Source organism: Diadema antillarum, unplaced genomic scaffold (genome assembly GCF_040938485.1).
Source record: "Diadema antillarum isolate AM-2024a unplaced genomic scaffold, OU_Dant_1.0 seq00000609_RagTag, whole genome shotgun sequence".
Taxonomy (NCBI): domain Eukaryota; kingdom Metazoa; phylum Echinodermata; class Echinoidea; order Diadematoida; family Diadematidae; genus Diadema; species Diadema antillarum.
Genome location: NW_027271534.1, coordinates 471,996 through 493,037, shown reverse-complemented (window position 1 = coordinate 493,037; position 21,042 = coordinate 471,996). Strand labels below are relative to the sequence as shown.

General features: G+C 39.3%; 1 protein-coding gene across 1 annotated transcript in view; it reads left to right on the top strand.

The window, feature by feature from the left end:
• Positions 1-21,042, top strand: part of LOC139735933 (potassium voltage-gated channel unc-103-like) — a 98,615-nt gene that overhangs the window by 16,231 nt on the left and 61,342 nt on the right. The window lies entirely within an intron of this gene.

Genomic DNA, 21,042 nt, shown 5'->3' with positions numbered 1-21,042 from the left:
AGAGTAGAACGCTGCCGCCGTACGAGCGGCTGTCAGGAGGCCGAAACGAAAGATGCCGGCATGGATGCACAGGGCCCGCGTTGCATTGTGGGTGCCACCTCGTTTCCAATCCTGCAGTTCCCTCTCTCTCTCTAGCCATGCTGTAGCTAACCCGGATGGCGACATTGAAGAAATGTGCATCAAAATAGTCTAGTAGGATATAGGTGCATTGTATTTATAGCATGACTGTGCATATTACTCAGTTTCTGATGTATATGTTTGTGTGCATATGTGTTTGTGTTGTGCACAAAGTGGTCCATGTGTTATGCTTTATCTTCCTAGTATCTTGAACCCCCCTCTGCACTCCTTCCCTCTTCTTCTCTGATCCTCTTCTATCCACTGTCTTCTTCTGTACCCCTCTCCCCCTCTTCTCCCTCCTCTCTCGCCACTCTCCCTCTCTCCTTCCCCTTTCTCTGTTCTCTCTTCCCCACCCCCCATCCCCTCTCTCTCTCTCTATCCAACATTCTCTCACAGATCTTTCACCCTGCATCAGAATGTAGTAATAGCAATGGCAAGAGCGGTAAAGCTGCTTAAGTGGTAATTTTCTCCTTTTGAATGTTGTGGCATAAATTCTGAGCATACATGTCAGGGGCCATTAAAAGGGGCTTGGGGTCCTGCAACCCCCCCCCCCCCACACACACACACACACACACACACTCATACACACACTTACACTTTTAACAAGAAAAAAAGGAAAAAATCAAAAAAATCAAACAAGAAAACCCATGACTTTCAAAGGTTCCGCCCAAAAGGGGGGGGGGGGAGGCTGGTGTTGGTTGAAGTGTACTGTATGTCTGACATCATCGGATTCAAGCACATGTGCTAGCACAACATAAAATATCATGCATACACAAACAGACAGACACATAAAATCGCATGCAAATCGTGAGCAGATGGGATGTATATTCTAATCTTATGGTAAAAATTATATTCTTTTTTTGTTGGTAAATGACATCTGCAAAAGTCATCCTGTTTGAACCATGGAAGCACGTTTAGATTCGCCCCATGACTTGTCCTTTTCCCCTTATGTTTTGCATACACACTGGAAGGAGTCAACCCCTCTTGTTATAAAGTCAAGGTTTCTGTATCCTCAACTGATAAGTAAATAATTTGATTGAGGTATCCATTCATTGTTAGAGCTTTTTGTTTTCCAACGGCATTATGTTATGGCGCTGAAAGAAGACGTGTTGCCAAGGACCGCCTCTTATAGAGGGGTACACGCAAAATCTTTCCACATTGCGTCTGATGTCACTCTGTCAAGCTAACTCCACAGCTGCCTTGAAGATCTTTGGTGATGGATGATTGCTTAAAAATTTCATGCAATTTGTCCGTTGCCTGGCAACGCTCATGGTGAAAGCTTTCCGGAATGCATGGAATGTGCACACACGTGTGGCACCTCTCTACATGCAGTGTCGTTGCATCACCCCACATGCGCTAAATATATTTTGTAGATACATGTTCACTATGAGGTGTAATTCAAGACACTGAGAAAAATCTCTTCCATCGAAGGGAGGGAAGGAAAGGGAGAAAAAAGAGAGGGAAGGAAGGAGAAGAAGATGCAAAGAAGATCAAAAAAAGAAGATAAGAAGAAGGAGGACAAGGAGGAGAGAATGTAATATAATTGTTCTGACACGTTGCGTAAAAATAGATGCGACATTTTAGAAATCGGGCTTCATCCTCCCACCGGGCACCTTTCGGGTTTTCATCCCCAGCGCCGCTGCCGCTTTGCAGAAAACAAGTGTCTGAAGCGATCCCCGCTTCGAGCTGTCTGCGGCATCTTGGCAGCTCAACGCTTACAGCTTGTGGCATATTGGGGTATAGCATTGCCCAGGCTTCCATCGGGGGAGAGAGTGCCAATGTAATCCCATCTCTTCTAGCCTCATGACCAGGTGTCACCAGCAATTTCTCTCGCTGACATGAAGCGAACATCCACATGTACGGACTAAAAGAGAGTTGGGTTCTCACTGTGCAGTCAGTGAGGAATTATATGATTATCATCAATGTTGAAGATTTACAGCTGTCGTATTTGATGGGAGTCTGGGGTTCTGTGCAATGCAATTCACTGAGTGGAAATTCATGTTGTAAAGACTGTTTAATGAGTCTATTAAGCAAACTTATTTTGTCACTCTAGAGTAGTATTGAATCTTTATTACAGAGAAAATAACAGTATATAAGTGTATATATGATCTTTTTGTAGCTTTGTTGACAATTCTGGATTATTCATTTTCCTTCAATCTGTCATGGTTTTATAGCCATTTAGTCAGTTTCATTCTCCAACACCATGACATATTCTCCACTAGAGTCATCATATTTTGAAACTTCCATATGTGACCGTGCACCTCAAAACGAACATAAAGTCGCACACACTGATTTTGCGTGAGGACTGAAAATAAGTGAAGTGGGTCAACCTAGCGGAACTTGACTTTTTCATATTTTCTGAAAGAGCAAGTCTTCTTTTACATTATGCTAAAATTTGGTATTCTAAAAAGGGCAGGAAAGTGTGTTTTTTTTAGCAGTTTATCTCGAACAATTTTGGTAGAAGAGTGTGATTAGGTGTGTCTTTAGAATCCCTTTTTCATTTCAGAAAAACCTTGTCCACACTCTTTACTTTCAACTCTAATAACTTTTGAAAGGATAGTGCTGCTGCTTTGATAGTTGGTATTGATTATGGACAGAATGTGTTAATGAGGCATTCTTGATTTCAGTTTAATCTGATAATCCCTTCATTGTTGTTACTCTGGTGATTTACTTCCTGTTTTTTTTTTTGTCCCATTCATCGCACAGCCAGCACTGCTTGGTAAAGATTAAGCGCTTTAATAGACACTGTACTCCAGAGCCTCTTTTCTCAGTTCACACTTTTCCTGAGTTTGTGCTTTCTTTCCAATATTTAGATATGTTAGGAGAGCCCATTTGATTTGAGTTATACATCATTTTAAAGCTTAGAGTCTACTTTTTCAGAATGTGGTCTTAACTAAAAATTCATTTCTGGTGACTTTTTGTTTGTTTTGAGGTACAGGGTCACATATCCCCCTTCCCCTTCTCTCTTTCTCTGCTTATTGGTTAACCCATTAGTCACTGAAACGCCCCAAAACAGCCCATCTTATCAATTCCAAACTGCCTGTCCATTTTTCCGTAGTTTATGCTTGAACATTTTTTTTACTTTACATAGAATATATAATCATGTTATTTGAAAAAGGTCAAACATCAACAAATATATGTCAGAATTGCCTCTGTGACTCACCATTCTCTTGGTGAAGTCGTAGGCTTTCAAATGAACATGACTTATAAATAGACAAAAATAAACGAGCAGTAAGCCATCCCATATCAATTAGAAGTTGTCGAAATGAGAGCAATATTGCTGTACCTTCCATGGAACCATAGGCCATTATGTTCAGAATCTTTAGTGGATAAAGGATTTATGTGGGGAAAAAGGACTCATTGACATCTTTATACATTCTGATTATTCGACTTTGAGGGATCTTCTGGTACTGTAAAAGTGGATATTTTCGCGTGACTAATTTTTCGCGCTTGGCCTGGTCGGAAGAGTTTCGCGTGTTTTTAATTCCGCGGAATCAAGACATCACGCACAGGCACATATGGCAAGCGAAAATATTCGCGTGCTTTTATTTTCACGCTTGTTTCTGGTTGCGCGAAATGCGCGAAAATTTGAACACCACGAAAATTTCCACTTTTACAGTAGTAGGCATGTGTTCACTATAATATCAGGTACAGCTGTAGTACAGATATCCTAAGTTTATGACATTTCTGCTATAATCTGAATATGATCTGTGTGCAAATTGTGTGATTCCATCCATAACTCCACAGCATTAATAAGGATCTGCATAAGATGAATATTTATGATGAATACCAGAAATAGTATAGTGGTAATATGTATGATAATGCTAATGATGATAATACGATAAGACTAATGATAGTTGTGCTCAACTCCATTGATCACATTGTCAAGAAAATAACAGCGAAGACAATGAAAATATCAGTAACAATGATTTTGCAACAATGTGACAGGACTTGTGTGAATGATTTAAAAAAAAATTATGATAGTTGTGACAGTAATTAAACTTCAGATCATACTAATCATAATCATAGCCATAACAATAATGACAAAGAATTCTTACAGCCATAATAGCAACAATAACAAATAGTAGATGCAACATTGATTGCGACTGTTTTGCTATATAGTATGCCGTGCATATGTCTTCAATTGCATGCCGAGAATCCAAATGATTTTCAGTGATTACCCAGGAGATCTGTAGGCATTTCGCATCGAATCAAAATCGTCTCAGTATGAATGCCCAGCACACCCAGTTAGCTGCTTTGGATACATCTCAGGCTTACCCTCAATACTTGGCTTTTATTACCCCCATAATATCTCAAATCTTCTGCTACGGCACAGGTCAATAATCTCTCCTTCTCATGTTTTCTTTCTGGTTTTTTTTTCTGTCTTCTTCTTCCCCGCGATCATGAAATGCCCATTTCATTTGAGTCCCTCCCGGGCATGCCTGCGTGCCAGCCGCGATGGGTTTCGTTACGGTTTTGAGATAGGGACAAAGGGAGAGACAGACAGACAGACAGACAAACAGTGGGAGACAGACAGACAGACAGATAGGGATAGTTGAGAGAGAGATAGAGATAGATGAGAGATAGATGAGAGAGAATGAGAGATAGATGAGAGAGAGAGAGATAGATAGTTGAGAGAGAGAAGTATACCATATACTCCCCTCTCAGGTAAGTGCCACAGTCTCTGGTGTGTATGCCATATCACAATTAAAGTGCATTTACCCGCAAATGAATTGGGGCGGGCATACATACATACTGTACTGGATTTCCCATTCCCGATCATTATACTGGGTCTATTTCAGTCCATTGCGAAGTGCACTGGAGGTTATCTGAATGTGTTTTTAGGTTTTTTTAATCAAATCTTAGTAAAATTTTATTCACTTCTGTTTTCATGTGTATATAAGTGTGTAGACATGTGAAATATATTCCTGGTCTAGAGATATTTATATGTATCTATACATGAGCAGTATTTTCATTTCTGCCATGATGTGAAATATTTTACTGTGTGAATTTGCGATTAAGCCAATCATTCTCTGTTTCTTTCCCAATGACATGAAAGAAAGATTCGCATTTGGATTTTGTTTTTGTTTTCCACAAGTTTCCCTCAATTATGTTGGCCGAAATGCTTTAAATGCAGCTGTTTGGGGGAGGGTTCTGATTTGTCAGGGTTTCTTTTTTTTTTTCTATTTTTTTTTAAACAAGAAATGGCATTGATGGATATTCTCCTGTTTAGATACATACCTGTCTTTCATTAAACCTTAACTGTACTTTGTTTGCCGATTGGCATGCATGCTGGAATGTCAAGCTATTGAAGGCATAATTTACTATTTGCAGATGAAACAAAAACCCAGCATTAGTGCTTCAAATAGTTCTAAAATGTGAGTCAGGGATAGAAACAACTACTGTAAACATTGGAATCCATATAATTGATGTTAAGTATTAATAAATACACAAAATGTGAACAATAGTTATAATAATATCGTTTCCAGACTAAACCATCTACAGTTACAGTTTATTGAGAAAAATACAGATATCTCCTTATATTTAAGGCTTTATCGCGAAAATTTTATATGACAGGATGTTTTGTGGTACAAGAGACCTACACATATGCATTAGATATCATATCTTGAAAGTTTTTAGAATCACTGTTCCCAAAGGTAAACAGGACCTTTAAAGGGCTCATAAAGGGCTAAATCAATCACTTCTCTTTTTTCCCCTTGTTCATACTTGTATAGAAGATAGAACTAAAGTACATGGCATAAGAAAAACAGTGTTCTTTTTCTCACTTCTCAGTAACGTGCAACAACCTTATTTAGTAACTGTCTTGTGTCTTCCAAGATAGTCATCAGAACTGTACCAGACCAGACGGATATTTATCTGCAACATCTGTAACCCCAGTCGTGACAGTGATGTCATTCTAGAAAGTTGTAGCTGCAGCAGATTTTTCCTGAGTTGAGACACCACGAACATAGGACATTATTTCGCAGTAATGACTCCATAATTAAGTAGTGACGAGGAAGGGCATGTGTCTAATGGAAGGATGTATGCAGCGAGGCATCTCGGAAGGTCACTCCGCCGTATACGTCTGGCTCCGAAATATCATTAAAATTCATTGGACGTTGTCAGGACCACAAACAGGATGGCAAGTTTCTCATAAAAAAAGTCTCTTGGCAAGATGATTAGACATGACAAGGGGTTGTAATGAGTTAGAATGTGGGGGGGGGGGGGGGTGAAGCAGAAAAGCACATTCTTTTTTCTTAAATGAATAATCGCCGTAGCGCCAGTGTATCACTGAGCTAAGACGTGGGGTACTTTCCTGTGTTCTGATGTGGAAGATTACCCCAAACTTTGCCGTTCACATTTTTTCTGTAGTTTTCCAACGGCAACTTGAGTAGGAAGGTTCATGTTTTTTGCAAGACACAGGCACAGAATGTAATGGTTATGTCAGAAGGTTTGGAGGAAAACAATCTATTTCAGTCTAACACATGCTATTCCTGTCTCGTACATTTCTATTTCTGTCTTACATGAACTGCTTTGCATGCTTGCCAGAATGCTGTGAAAGATTCTCCTGCCAAATTGTTATTGCCTATTGATTCGACGAGGAACATATGTGACCGTGCACCTCAAAACGAACATAAAGTCGCACACACTGATTTTGCGTGAGGACTGAAAATAAGTGAAATGGGTCAACCTAGCCGAACTTGACTTTTCATATTTTCTGAAAGAGCGGGTCTTCTTTTACATTATGCTAAAATTTGGTATCATAAAACGGGCAGGAAAGTGTGTTTTTTAGCAGTTTATCTCGAACATTTTTGGTAAGATAGTGTGATTAGGTGTGTCTTTAGAATACCTTTTTCATTTCTGAAAAACCTTGTCCACACTCTTCACTTTCAACTCTAATAACTTTTGAAAGGATAGTGCTACTGCTTTGAAAGTTGTCATTAATCATGGACAAAATGTGTTAATAAAGCACACCTAATCTAAGCTTAATCTGATAATCCCTTCATTGTTATCGCTCCGGTGGTTAACACCCTGTTTTTTTGTCCCTTTCATGGCACAGCTAGCATGGCTTGGAAAAGATTAAGCGCTTGAATAGACTCTTTACTTCAGAGCCTCTTTTCTCAGTTCACACTTTTCGAGAGTGTATGCATTCTTTCCAACATTTAGAGAGGTTAGGAGAGTCCATTTGAATTGAGTTATACATCATTTTAAAGCTTAGAGTCAGCTCTTTTAGAATCTGCCCTAACTAGAAATCGATGTCTGGCGACTTTTTGTTTGTTTTGTGGTGCAGGGTCACATGTTTTCTTCAAAGATTAGTCCGATGACTTTTGTGAGAGAGAGATAACATCAGTGCATCTGCCATGTTTTTATGACCATCTCTAAATGAAGAAGACCTTGTTAGAGTCTGTTCTTTCCCATCAGTGTGTGTCCAGCACTCTTCACACTCCTCTCCCCTTTCTTCCCCGTCCTTCCACAACGTCTGCCATGTGTCTCATTAGTCTAATTAGTGGTGATGAGGTTGTTAAGATGGTATAGCGTGATGTCACGGCGGTAGGGATGGATGGGTTGGGAGGGGGAGGAGGGAGAGGGGAGTGGGACGTTCTCCTATACATACATTGTAAAAGGAAAATCATTCATTCAATTCAATTCAATTCAATTCATTTATTTTTCATTATTTATTTTTCATTTATTTCAAATCAAAGATTGGTAGCAGTCTCCTTTGATGACAAAGAGCACATTTTACACAATGCGTGGGATGGAAGTGGAAGAATTCTCCAAAACTAATCAAAGTAGGAATGTGAGAGGTAGGGAAAACATAGCAATATGATACAACTTGTGACTTCTTACGAAGCACTCACATGAGGCTATACCAGCTTCTTTTTTCTTTTTTAGTTTCTCCATGGATTTTGTGATGGGAATTTGGAATGGATTATCTTTTAGATGATAAACGCTTTGGATTCAGCTCATATCTCTCAGTCAGAATTCAGTATTAACAATGAAAAATCTACAAACTCTTGAGTGCATTTTTGCTTCCTTGTAATAGATGATATATTTATGCTTGAATTCAATCTCTTGGTAAATCTTTATGAGAGCATTTCATGAGCATCTAGAGTTTAGGCTGTATTTCATTAAATCCCAGTTTGTATTTGCCATTGAAGTGTTAGTTCATTTGTACATAGACTATGAAGGACCCAAGTGCACAAATGTAGTTTAAATCAAATCCAAGGTTTAGATTTAGTCCATGGACAAGAATAAGCATGAATTCATTCATGAATGCATTCATAATGTCATGCACACTTGATACGCAGTTGATATTTGCATAATCCTTAGGCTGGAATCAAACTCCCTGTGTGAAATCTGGCATAGGAGGTTTTTCAATCATTTTTTTTTTTTATTTTCACTGTGAAAAATGACTTATTAGATGAGACTGGAGAGTTTAAAGTATTTAAGTGATGCAGTTGTGTGGGAGAAAATGGATAAAGTGGAATTAAGTCGATGGACACAGAAAATTTTTAGGGTCAATGTGATAATAAGAGAACCTGTGTACCAAAATGACTTTAAAAGGGTCATCATCTACATAGCAGCCGGTGTTGGGATGAATCAAATGTAGTGAGGTGCAATCTTGAGATGCTAACAGATTTTTCATAATGGAGGGATGGGAGTTTCAAATTATTACCCCTGAGTCATAATCACTCTTTACCCCCCTAGAAACTGGTCACTGTAGAAAGAAATATCACCGAAGGATTGCCAAAGGAGCTGGAGGAATTGTTATTTGCTTTGTTAGTGGCTGCATAGTCTTTATTTTTTTTTCTGTTTGTGTGGGTAGTGTTTCGAGTTGCCAATTTTGCTGGTTTTCGTGAGATGCTTCGGATGAACTAAGGTTGATGTTGATTTAAATTCCACCGACACTTGTGACAGCAAACAAAATAAACAGCAGTAGGTAAGGTGTAATTCACATCAAGGAATGATGCATGTTTCAGAATTGTTCCACATGCAAGGTTGTTGTTGTTCTTGTTGTGTCTTGCTTTGTTTGTTTTATTATCCGATAGTGTCCTACCACTCCTTCCAAGGCCTGAGGAGTTGGCCCCTTTAATCATCAGCCTAATTGGGCTCACGCCTCTGTGCTCCGGTATTGACACGCCTCCCACCAGGAGAGTGTTTGAAGGATATGGCATCCTCCCATTCACACCTCCGCTGCCATGGCAACAGGGAGGATGTAGGTACGGAGGGTTAATGCACTGTGACTCTGAGGTGATTCGGGGCCTTATGCATCAACACAGTTCTGCCAAGGTCCTGAATGTCATCATTCACAGAAAGACAAAATGCTGCACTTGATAATGTCACAGTCTAAATACATCCAGTGCTATCACATCACAGGGAGCCTCAAGCTAAAAAATGTAGTTATAGAATCATGAAAGGTAATTGACCTGTATAGTTTCTACCAGACTCCTTTTTTTTCTGTTTTCCATTTTTCCTGATGAATATGAGTTTTTGTCAAGTAATACATAATGCCACAAATGTAATATCTTGGCATATCTACTACAGAATTTGCAAATTGCCATGGTATGATAGGTCATCTTGCGCCCCTAAGTGTAAATACTGTTTTCTGTGATCTTCATTTTGTGAAATTTATATATTGCTGATGTGCAAAAATGGATGGTTGAAAAGAATTTGACAGTCCAAGCATGATATCAAAGCCTAAGTATGGAAATCTCCTGCCAGCTTTTCATATAAGACACTTTTCTTTTTCTCTGCCATCATAATTCATTATGATATTTAATGTCAGTGAAAATCTTAATGACACAATCATTGATTTAAGATGGAATGTTTAAACAAATTTTCCAGAATCAAACAATAATCTTGCTTCACACCTATGCCGTAATAGACACTTTTTCATTTTGCTTGTTGTCAGTCAATATACAATTTTTGTTCTGCATATTTGCAAGGATCAAGAACATGTAGGGGTTGATCTCATCAACCATTTCATATTGGAAGAAGAAGTCTTATGTATCAAATTTATGGGGAAGTACCAAATCTGTGAGGCGATACATTAACAATAAAGAAGGAGAAATTTCATGTTAATTTCTTGTAGACATTCATGTCCTCCACTCCACTGATGTGTTTTTCTGAAAAAGGAAGAAGAAAAAGACGAAACTTCCTTCTCTCAAGGCAATAGGAAAGATGACATAATAGCATCAAAGAGGAGGAAAGGAACCCCTATTCCCTTCCAGAACATGGGTAAAAAAATGAAAATAAAAAGAAAATGTCAATCTCAAATTTCAGTTTGCCTTTCTCTGTATCTTGATACTGTATTTTGAAAAATCATGCATAATGCAAGGGCTTGTGCAATGCCACCAAAATTTATAGTGTAAAATATGCAGAATCAGAGTTAGAGGGCCATTACCAGACTCTGTGGCATTAAGCCTGTATTCTATGTGTTTGAGTGTATGTGTGTGGGTGGACGTGTGTGTGTATGATCAATATTTCATGCAAGGAGAGGTCCTTCAGAGACATGTTTGTGTCAGGACTAAACCTGCTGCTGATGAATTGTCCATGTTTAGATCACGGGCCAAGCCTTGTTTCCCCCCCCCCCCCCCCCCTCTCTCTCTCTCTCTTTCTTATTCGAGAAATCTTTGCTGTCATTCCTATAGCCTTCACCACACAGACATGAGTGATGAGCCAAGTGGCAGGTTACTACCACATCATAGATTTGTGAGCGGTCGAAATCTCGAGAGCCCCCCTATTCGGTTGCCCGGTGAAAAGGACGAGCAAGCGGCGCTTCCCCGCAGGCATACCGAAAGGCGCCATTATTATGTGTTTTTTTGTGATGCGGGCCCGATGCGTGGGTCGTCGTCGTCGTGACGAAAGGAGACTTGAAGTAAACGCATAATGACAGGTAGAATGAATAGGGCATAAATAAAGCCACAAAAAGTGTGCATGGAAGTGTGTTTATGTTTTATGTGGTGTGTGTTTGTGTGTGTGTGTGTGTATGTATGTTGGTAGGAATCTGGCATAACTATCTGTTAGCACTGATTGATGGCAGTTGTATGTCTACTAAATAAACCCAACAATAACATTTACAAATGAAAGTAGGTTTTATTTTTTTTGTACACTTCCTTCTCCCCCTCCACCCACCCCCCACCCAGATTGCTGTAGTTTTTCCCACAGAAAAAATGGAAATGATGAAGATATGTAACATCCCTAACATTTGTGCACCACATCTGCATCATCTGCACAGGGACAAATCCAATCAGTCAAAAGATCATGCATTATTCAACCATTGGTTTTTTAGTTACCTCCTCAAACAATATGCTTCAAACAACAATTTCTTATTTCTGATTTACACCTGGTATTATCATCACCTGGCTATTAATTGTTTACACCAGGTTGTTTTATTCAGTGTTTTTTTTTTCGTTGTTGTAATGACAACAATTCTTCCTATTTTTGATTGTTGATAATATGGTAATGTTGTGATCCGATTCACTCCAGCCACATGTGATAACGGAAATACTGCTTTGATTATTTTGTGAAGATTTTAGCACTTTATCGTTATGTACACATAGGCCCACATGGGGTGTTATATTTACCTCTTTTTGCACTCAGGAGCGGTGTGACTAGCATACTGATCATTATTCAACTTGGCGTCATATGCCACATGGTGCTTTCATCTTTTTTGTCTGCCTCTCTTAGCAACAGGTCATGTGATTTAAGCAGTTGTTTTTGTTCCTGGTATTATTTACCTGCTCTCTTTTTGCCTCTGAAGTCCTTGGAGCCTCATTTGAAGCGAAGGAGGCCCTCGCTTGGCATACTTGATGAGAGCGAGAGAGACAGAGACGGAGAGTGCAGGGCCAGTAAAGGGGCACGAAGAGGCAGGTTTGAGGGGTGTAAGAAAATCGTCCCACTTTAACTCTTTGATTTCCGCAGGTAGTAGCAATGCATCATGTGCCATTGGTATTTAAGCACAGTGGTCCGAGGCAAGTTAAGACGAGAGAGACTCCGTTGAGGTTTCATTATTTTCACATTGTCTCCTAATGTCTTTACCGGGATACCGAGGGGTCACATACTTTTCCTGTTTTAGTGCCTTCCTTGATCAGTAAACAACCCAGAGCATTAAAAGAAAATCTATAGGATGAACTCTCACGAAATGCCTTATAATACATTCAGAGGTGAAAAAGAGCACTGTCAACTGTAATCCCAACAGTACGGTATGCACCACTATTTGAATACATCATTCTGCGGCAACAAGACGGTGTTGGGCAGAGTGATTTAGTGGACGTTTCTGTGTGAGTCAGACAGAGTTCAGATGATAAGGAAAAGATCCCATTGTTGGAAATGCAGCTTTGAGGATATTCAATTTAAAAGAATGAGTGATGCAAAAGCATAGTATCGAATTATGTCCTTACATGATGTGTACTAGTGTCAAAAGTTTGAACTTTAGAGATAATTTGTGTGTGTGTGAATTCTGGGTGTTTTTCTTCCAAACAGAATGGTATGGAAAGCAACATTGACCACAGTCCTACATTTGTATAAAACACTCCCCATCCCCCCCCCCCCCCGAAAAAGGAAAAATGAATAAAACCATGCCATATTTGCATTTTTCAAAGATTTCGTTTATAACTATGAATGAAATAATATGGAAATTGATGCAAACCAAACTCATAAGTGTGACCCTTCAATTTCAAGCATAATTCCACGATAAAGTCCACAAACTTCTCTTAAGCCAAGACAAGTACAAGTTAAAGGTGTTTCTTTTTAAAGAAATATTTGAGAATGGATGAATTTGTGTACTGCTGAACCTCCAAGTGTTATTAACCCATTGAGGACTAGCTGATTGTGCTACAACACATATTTCTCATAGACACCTGACTGAATATACTCGGGACTCGTCTTCAATGGGTTAAGGTAATTCCAGCATTGGTATAAAAGGGGGATTCAAGCACATAGAAATGTAAAGAACAGGTGCATATTAAAGCAAGCGTATGTAGAAGTTGGCATTCTCAGTAAAGGATTGTAAATGATAGTGCATTGATCACTGAGGTATTTGTGGTGGGTATTGGCAGTCTGTCGTTTCACAGATGTAACATTTTCTCCGGTACCTTCTTATTCCCGTGGTGACATTTCGTGGCGAGAGCCACAAATAAACATTGTATCGATCATGCTTGGCTGCCATGCTGCACGGAGGTGGAAGATAGCATGCGCTGATGTATCCTATACAGTTTCTTATGTCCCAGTGTAGGGATGTGCAATATGGACTGCCATGTGTGCATGCGTGTGTGTGCATTTGTTCATACGGAAGCATTCACTATACCAGTACTTCACACACCCGCACACACACACACACACACATACACACTCACACGCATTCACACTTGTGCAAACCTCGCTCCGTGTGGGCGTTGATGTTCGAGATCATTGTGGGAAGCGTTCCTTTGTTTGCGCTTCTCGCGTCTGCCCATTGTTCGGCCTTGTTTTTCATTCCATTTGCTGCTCCTCAATTCTGTATGCAGTGAGCGCCCATTTCTGCCCAGATGGTTGGAAACAACGTCTGATGTAGTGGTGTGTATTTAACACCTAGTATTGCTGCTGTGCTTCTTCTAAACCACTCATTTTACAGTAATCACTATTATCGGTGCTACTTTGCTGTATCAGAAAGAAAAATGGAATCACAATTCTCATCACTGAAGTTGGTTTAGTAGTCCCTGTATGAGAAAGTGAATTATAGAATGGAACAGGAGGATAAAACAAGTTATTTTAGATCTGTAGAAAGTAAACCCTACCTTTCATTTCTGGTTTACATGTAAAGTACGAGTAGATCTTGCAAATGTATAAAGCAAATACATTCAGTAGAAGAAGATAAGACTTCTTCTACCATTTTCCCCCTTTCCTTTCATATGTAACTACTTTTGTACCTGGCTACAGTCAATTTACAGAGCTAAATGTCAAATATTTTAAAGAGTTCCCATGGCTTCTATCCTCGTTCTCATGAGGAAAATATATGATGAACAGAAAACACAGGAGTTTCGGGCCAATGTAGAATTACAGAAGAATGCTCTAATGAATGCGCAGTAATACAAAGAACATGTAGCACATGTTGTCTGCCTTGTTCACTACCAGACACTAAAGTCCCTATCCACTATCTACCATGTTACCATAGGCAGTAAGTTAACCCATTCCATACTGAATTCTGAAATCCCGATAGATTTAATTCACAGACCACCAGGTTCCCGTATGGAACGGGTTAAATCAACATGTTTGGACCAGAAACAAGAGAGAAAGAAAAAAGGAATGTTCATCATATTTTTATATATCCAGGGATTTAATGTGAAAGACCTTTTCAGCAAAAAAAAAAAAAAAACCTGATTTGATTTAAAGTCATTTTCTCAATCAATCATAAAAAAATGCATGCATTATAGCAAGCAAAAGTACTGTTAATAATAATGAGATAATAGATATGGACAGAAAGCCCTAATCAGCTGTTAAGCTGTGGCATAGCTTTTGTAAAAGACTCAGTTTTTTTAAATATTCTGCAAAAAAACCTAAAAATTTCAGTTTGAAAAAAAAGATAATCCCCAAACTAACATACATTATGGAACTGATTTCTGGACTATGAAAACAAGACCAATAACACCAAGAATCTAGGCTGTAAAGTTATTTGTAAAATACCCTTTATTGTGCTCTGCTGCCCCAGCCTGTGTGAATTATTTTGGAGGCTTATGTAGACATTTAAGGAGCTCTGTGGCTGCACAATGGTAGTACATGGCCGCAGCCACATTTGTTTCAAAAGTGGGAATGGGGGCCACTTCCAGGTTTCATGAGCTAGCAAGCAACAAAAAAAAGGCCACTTCCGGGTTTCTTCAGCTGACAAGCAAAAAAGAAAAAGAAAAAAAAATGTCTTCAGCACAAAAACAAAGGGCTTACCGCTCTCAGAGGTTTCATTCTATTTTTTTTTTTGGGGGGGGGGGGTAGGGGTAGTGCCACTTCCAGTTCAAAGAAAGTGTTGGGGGGGGGGGGGAGGCCAAAGTGGTGACACCCTATATATAAGTGTATATATATATATAAGTGTATATATATAAGTGCCTTCCCCCCTCCCCCCATTCTGCCGGCCCATGGTACTAAGGACGTATGGAGAAGTTGAGCTCGTATATCTCTTTAAGTCAGCCAAACAGGTTTATACTACGGCGGTCACCTGTCATTTGTTCAGGCCTTTGTCTTGTCTCATTTTTGAAGTGATGCAGTGTACTTTACTGCGTTAACAACACTAACAATAAAAAATATAAAGCAGAATAAGGAGGCCCGGGGATAGTTGTTGTTGTTTTTTCTTCAAAGTGCAGTGCTTAATGTCACGTCATGTTGAAGTTGACTGCCGTGAATGGAATGAAATCCAACAAAGCAGAGTGATAAAAGTTTCATCAAAATTGATGTAGGGAAACTTACGTCAAAGCGAGACGCGTGAGTCATGCAGCTACTTTGTCAAGCGCAAGCATGCCAGTAAGGTACTTCTGCACAGTCGAGGTGCTTTAAATATGCAAATCAACGCATGATTTACGAGTGATTGGTCGTGGGCATGTCTTTCGAACTGCAGACATAGCAGAATATAAGGAAGTTATGACATTGTTGAAATTCTTTGTGTTTTCACACAGAACGGCAATTGTGGTCGCACAACATGTAAATTACATGACCAGGCATTGATGTCACAGTCCAACAAATATTCCGCATGTTTGAATGTACACAAAAATGTTGTAAAAAACATGTTACAGTAGACAGTAGACACTCCAACCCCCTTTCCCCTGATAGTCACCAGTGCTAGGTTTACAACATCACAGCAATCATTCGATGCACATTACAGTAGGTTATATCTTGATATCATATCTGAAAAGAAAATTTTGTGCTGCTTTTTGTGTAGGTTTGTTGGGGACTTGTGAGAAAATGACAGTATCACCCCGCGTGCACTGCGTATGTGGTTGTAGCTGCACTCGCTTGTTTGTTTTTGAACATGAGAAACTTAGAAATCCCATATCTTGCATGCCCAGTTTTATTGAAACTTCCATTTTATCTTTGCTTAACTTTCTGTGAACTCTCTGTCCATGTGAATCCAACTAAGACACAAAGTGGATTTTCCACTTTAAACCATCTAGACCATGAAAGGGCTTTACCCTCAAGAGAATCTGAAGAATGTAAAAGCCCCCCCCCCCCACACCCCTGATATTAAGGTCTCGAGAATTGGTGTGCCTGGGACTTCGATCAAAGACAAACTGGCCACTTTAGACTCGAGTGATTGAGTTAGGAATTTGTCGAGTAATAAGTGGTTCCGAGGGAGGGTAGTAACCATCCTCCGTGGTATGGAAAGCCAACGAGACGATGTGCACGTCTCATCGAGTGTGCCTGTCGCCACGGCAATTCCTCGTGATAATCGTTCACGCTCCAGCCGCGATTCATTCTTGTCGATGAGGGTTATCTACAGCTTGTTTAGGCATGGAGACCATCGACTTTCGGTTCGCAGAACTCGGCACCGACTTGAACCCGAAAAATCTCAGCTGGCTTTTCAGCTTCTGTGCAGAGTCATCCTAATTTGACAAATGATCGAAATGCGCAACAGTGCAGACATTTTATGCACTTCCCTCATTGTTTGTCTGTCACTGTTTCCGTCTTGTTTGTTTGTCTGCCTCTAAATAAATGAATGTGTAAATTAGACACACACAGCACACACCCACACATACACACGTATGCATATATCATGTATTTGAATGTGCATCTGTGTGTGTGTGTGTGTGTGCGTGTGTGTGTGTCTGTGTAAGATATATACGAGAGATAAAACAATCAGTGATCATTGAATAGGCCTATCAAAGAGAAACTTACACCACGTCAAACCAGCTTGAATTATTCTACAGCTCACACACCTGCAGCATTTGTGTCTAGGTTTGTAAACGTATGTATGTGTATTGCTATATATCCATCTGTCTGTACAGAGATAGATAAATAGGTATATAGATATGCACATATATCATGACAAACATTGTCTTCTTGAAGTACTTGTGATTATACTTAGAGACACAATGCATTCATTAGCTGGGCATCCCTACGTTGCCAACGTTTTACAGTTTGTTACGGCAGTGAGTTTATATCTACTTAAGATGACTCAATTTTGTTCTCAGCACTGATATACTGCAGTGCTGCTTATATAAAGAGATACTGACCTTCTGCAACTAGCAAATATTGTTTTAAAGGAATTAGTCAACCACATCCTGTCCCTGTTTTTTCTTCTTCAAAATTCTCATGCTTGTGATGATATTTAGTTTAGTTGTTTATGTTTTTGAAGGAAGTATCTTGCAGTGATTTTTTTTTAGGCTCGCATCTGTAAATGAACATTTAACATGTCAGCTTTTGTCCTTTGCATTAAAGCAAAAATCATACTAGAAACTGCACTGAAGTGCTATCATTTCTGCTGTACTCCATTTCAAAAGTCTCACTCAAATCTGAATAAATCACATGTAGAAAACAGAGTATTCAGCTACCTAGTTAGCTCCAGTGGCTACAATAAACCTGTTTTAGATATTTTGGTGCTCAGAAACTAATTACACCTGATAAAGTCTGCTGAATACCTAATTAACCTTATATATGCCCACGCACTTTGCTATATTTGCCATCAGCGTTCAATAATCCAACCAAACTTGACCAAGCTGTAGCACACCAAGCCTATTCAGGTGTATTGTACCAATTAATGTGCATAAATCCAACACGAAGGCCATGGTGACACAAAAGGGATTAGGGGGATTATGTAATCCCTAAGCTGTTCATTGACATTTTTATTAGATTCCAGACGTCTGTGCTAATCGGCAAAGAAAGCACTTCCAGTTTTGATTTGAACCTCTTGTAAAGAAACCCGTTTAGGATATCATGATGTTTAGATTAATTGCTGAGAACTGCTGAAGGGCTGATTGAAGGACAAGTCCACCTTCATAAACATGAAGATTGAGAGAATACAGCAATATTAGTAGAACACATAGGTGAAAGTTTGAGGAAAATTGGGCAATCCGTTCAAAAGTTATGAGTTTTGGAAGTTTCAGTTCCGTGATCGCTGTATGTGGAGACTACCACAGCTTGTGATGTCATAAGTGTACAACCATATAAAGAAACTATAAAGAAAATTCAACATATTTTCACTTTTCACCCATAATGAAGAGCAAATGACGTGCCTCTTTCAGAAGGCAGGGGGAGTGATATTACCCTTAACATATATCAGTTACAAGTTGAGGGAATGTGTACTTTTTTCAAAAAATGAAATTTTGTGGAATTATCTTTATATTTTCCTTATATTGTTGTACGCATGTGACATCATCAACTGCAGTAGTCATCCAGCAGTGACTGCACAGAAACTTTAAAAATTCATAACTTTTAAATGGATTGTCCAATTTTCCTCAAACTTTCACTGATGTGTTCCACTTATATTGCTGCATTATCTCAATCCATATTTATGTGAAGGTGAACTTGTCCTTTAAGTTTCTCATGAAAAGATGCTAAAGACAACACAGCTTGTTTGAAATATTCAATCTATTCTACACAGCAGATATGTTTATGCTTTTCTGTTGTGCCTTTTTGAAAGATACCAACTAAATAAATAAATGACAAACAATAATACGCTAATTAATGATACTTATAACGATGATCATGACAACAATAATTACAGTGATAATAATTACTGTTTTTAATGATGATAGTAAGTCAAAGAATTATGCTTATAGCAGCAATGACAATAATACTGATAATGATGATAATGTTAGTAATAGCATTTGTAATGATGATATCAATCATAATATTAATGATAACGATAATCTAAAAGTAAAGAATAATAGCAAAGCAAGGAAGCTAGACTTGGTGGTATATAAATGAGAGTGCACTTCAGTTGTAAATACTTAAAGCACACTGGAAATGGAAGTAGTGATCATTTGCTATCTTTACCACAACAACAGCATTAGGGTATTGCAGACTAATTTTGACATAATAAAACATCACACACACTGCATTTGTTTTCCTAGTAAAACGTGTGATAAATAATTGGTCTTTATGGAATGTAACCTTCATGGGCTGCATAGTTGAGGCATGATTGAGGTCTTAATGATGCGCAGAATTGGTTTTCAATTGGCAGATGCTTGTACGTGTATCCCGTTTGCGAATCTCTCCGATACGCCGTGCAAAATGTGGCGATTCCGTGACCTTGCCGGCCGCCATGATTACAATGCTTGCATTGCAGCGATGATTGATATCAATAATTTGATGTATATCATGTGCTCACTTGATCACCTGCTATTGTAGAAGCCGAGCTCTAGCATGTCTCACGATGGTGGGAAACTCTACTGCAATTTTTTTTCCCCACCCAGTGATGTGTATATATTTATTTACAGAGAGGGATCCCTAAATTGGCAATGAAAAGGATGATGCCTGTTGTGAGTTCTTTCCCCGCACTGTTCCCCCCAGCGCGACCTTGTGCATTAACGACAGCGAAGAATGATGGAAGCGCAGCGATATGAGATGGAGCAAGGAGATAGACGGCTCCCTCGTTGGCTGCGGAAGGCCAGCTGAAACTGGCCAGATAGAAAAGAAAGAATCAATAGCAAGATAGGCAAGCAAGATCCTCCATGTAAGGTAGTGATGTAGGAAGAAGAAAAAACAACAACTGAGACCTTCATAATATGGAGGCTTAGTGTTTAAGCAAATTCACAGTGCATTATGTTAACCTTTTGTATGCTTTGCTCACCAAGTAGCAGAGAAAACCCCATAACATTGTGCACACTGTCCCAAGGTCCCTGGCACAGGAGGGGTTAAGGGGTGGGCCTGATATTATCCTAGTGCATCGTATACCAGTAATGGACAGAGACAAGGGTGCAAGGTCAGGTTAAAATAGTGATCATGATGTCATCGTTTATGGTAGAAAACGTTGCGTGCGTTCATCGGAATCATGATCAAGCTCATAATATACCAGAGGTAGTGATATGCTCATAGATTGCCTCCAGGGTGACCACTGCTATGGAGCAGCCTCTCGTTTCCCAGAAATGGCAAGCACAGTACTGCTGTCAAAATGTGCCTTGTCATCCGTTTTCTCAGAATGCCATCACATATTAAAGCAGTTAGAGAAAGAGGCTCTGACCCAGATTTTAAACTTTGCAGAAACTTGGGGTGTGTTCAAGGTGTCTTCTTCTTCTCCATGTGCATGTTCATTTTCTTTACTTTTTACTTGTAGTGAGACTGCCCCACCTCTTTTTTTTTTTACTGTTTCCCTGGAATTTTGCGCATAGCTTTCACAGGTGTTTCTCTCGGGCAGTGACTCACACTACGTGGAAAAATGCCAGCACACTAGTGTATTTCCCTTACCTCTTTCAGCTTGGTTCCTAAGACAATCATCACCACATTATAAGCTCACCTTCTACATGTATTCAATGCAGTATAAATGTAGCACATGGATTAGGGAAACTATGCACAGCCAATACAATGTGGCTGGTGAACAGACATACTTGACAGCAGTTACAACAAACAGAGAACTCTATCTATATTTTACAGTTTTGTGGAAAAGATATTGAAACCTCTGTAAAAGATATTGAAACCTCTGTAAAGACAAGGCCAGAATGTCCTGCCAACCCCCCCCCCCCCAAGAAAAATAGTGTAGTATGTGTCAAAATCCACACTTGCTTCGTCTTAGACTTGTATTTCCTCCTAGCTTAGTTTTGTATAAAACCACTGAATTCCGGATTAACCCTCTGTGTAGGCCTATGCTTTTAGTGCCAATTGCAACAGAAAAACCCATGGTACTGTATGTGCTGCACAAAGTCCATGGCGTGGAAAGGGTGAAGTATTGAGCACTACATTTGGAGGTGCTTTGCTTGATGTAAATGGCTGCAGACTTCAATTTTCTGACAAAATAATCCCCTCCCA